The 2,180-nt window shown below is 26.7% G+C and overlaps 1 non-coding gene across 1 annotated transcript; it reads left to right on the top strand.

Moving 5' to 3' along the window:
• Positions 1 to 1,698: 1,698 nt before the first annotated feature.
• On the top strand, positions 1,699 to 1,791 carry LOC148762065 (small nucleolar RNA snoR8a). Its single transcript, XR_016027257.1, has one exon. It is a non-coding gene; the product is annotated as a small nucleolar RNA snoR8a (small nucleolar RNA).
• Positions 1,792 to 2,180: the final 389 nt, after the last annotated feature.

The raw sequence follows: 2,180 nt of genomic DNA, 5'->3' as shown, positions 1-2,180 counted from the left end.
AGGTTCATGGGGAAAATGGATTCTTTTCTTGTTGTTTTGTTTCTAAACATACTTAACTAACTAAAAACACTAACATAACTTAGAATCAAATCAATCTAACATCATTCTCTCTCCATACCCATTTTGACCAGCCATGAATTCACCATGAAAGCATGTTTTTCAACCATGAAAATTAAGGGAAAATGCATGGGTAAGGTAAATCACTAGCAAAATCAAAGAAATTTTACCTTTGCTTGACCAAATCCTTAAATTCTAACACTTTCTCTTTGATTTTTCCCACCTAGGGTTTGTTCTTCCTTGGTTTCTCTTCCATTCTGGTTTGGCTGACCATTATGGGAGAAATGGGCTGATTTTTATACCTTTTTATGAAGAAACAATAAAATAATAAAAACATGACACATGGCATTTCCTTATTGGTTCAAATTTTAAATATTTGACTTTTAATTATTTAATTCTCCACCACACATTTCTCATGTTTATCCATTTCCATAATGAACAAAATCCCTTGGTCTTGACAAGTGTCGAGGGTGAAAATTTACCGATTTGCCCCTGAGGTGGTAAAATTACCATTTCACCCCTATACTCCAAATTATACCGAAATTAAAATTTTTCACTTCTAAACCTCAAATCATACTCCAATAAATCAAATGGGGCCAAAAAAATCTTTTCTAAAATTCTCATTTTGTCCCCAAGTGGCAAATGACCATTTTGCCCCTAGATAGTGAAAATTTCGGTTTTGACTCCAAATTGATTCTCGAACTCCAAATTACTATTTTTAGTCCTCTCTGAACTGTGAAACTCTTAATTTCACCTTAAAATCCCTATTTTAATTAGTTCGAGGTATAAATCGACTTACTTCTACTTCTAAGCACAATACCTACTTTTAAATATTCTTCCGGGGCTGTTCAAATATACAATCACTCTATTAGTCTCATGTGTAACATGGTAGATAATTTAGGGCTGAGCTTGACAAAAATACCCCTATGTGGTAGAAATTACATTTTGTTTATTTTTTATTTAAAAATAGTTTATATTCCCTTAAAACATGATATTTAGTAACTGTTACTCATAGAGGAGACGTAAAATTGCTGTAAGAGCCTTGCAAGGTTTCGGCTGATATTTCGAGTAATGAATGTCTATCAAGACATCGCGGCGGTTATCACGGGCTCAAAAGTAGTACCGGGTCGTGACATTTTGTCATGTCATAAGGACTAAATTGAACAAAAATATATAGTACAGGGGCTAAATGTAACAAAATTGAGATGTTAAGAGACTAAATTGAAAAAAAATATTTAAAAAATACAAATTTTTAAGTAGATTATTGATATGCTTATTAATAAGTTAAATATTTAACTGCAAAAGATTTATGGTATTGAAAAATATATATAAATATTTTCTTACTTGATTATTTGATTCTAGAACATGTAAATTAATTTATCTTTTTTACAAAAATTAAATTTGAATTCTCCTTCTATAAAAAAAATTTAAAACAATTTCATACCTGAAGTCAAATTTAGATGCATAACTCGTATTATGTTAAAATAAAATAATGCAAAATGAATAAATAAATTCATTTTTCTTCTATTTATAATAGTAAAAAAATTTAAAATTTTTAGTTTTTAACTTTAGTTAAAGTCAAATTAGCGAATTATGCTGATTTAGTTTTTTCTTTTAAAAAAATTGAAGAACTGATATATAAAGTTAGCGATGATTATAAAAATAATTCCTCATTCTAACTTGCTTAATTTGGACATGATAAACCTCTTATTATAATCATAGAATTTGAGCTATACCTTTTCAATTTTTTATTTAGTTTTTATGTTTTTATTTTGTTTAATATTTCAAGTTATATTTTTTAAGTTGAAATTTCGTAGATTAAAAACTGCATTTGTAGTTAATGAAGTTAAATATAATGTAAATATTTGTACCATTTTATTTTATTAATAAAATTTTTGTAGATCCAAATTAATAATTTAAATTTAAATTTAGCAAAATTTGATTGTGGTATTTGAATTTAAATAAAATCATTTTATAAGAAATTTTCAATAAATTTAAATAAAAGGTAAATTGGGTAAGCGTTGAATAATTTTAGAAGAATGTGTATTTGTAAATTGTGAAAGTTATAACTATATTAACATATTTTGCTAATTTGAGTAAATTTAAATAAAAAGTAAATTGGG

This window comes from Theobroma cacao, chromosome 6, assembly GCF_053813885.1.
Source record: "Theobroma cacao isolate CCN51 chromosome 6, ASM5381388v1, whole genome shotgun sequence".
Taxonomy (NCBI): Eukaryota; Viridiplantae; Streptophyta; class Magnoliopsida; order Malvales; family Malvaceae; genus Theobroma; species Theobroma cacao.
The sequence above is the reverse complement of the archived record's forward strand: the minus strand, read 5'-3'. Positions and strand labels throughout refer to the sequence as shown.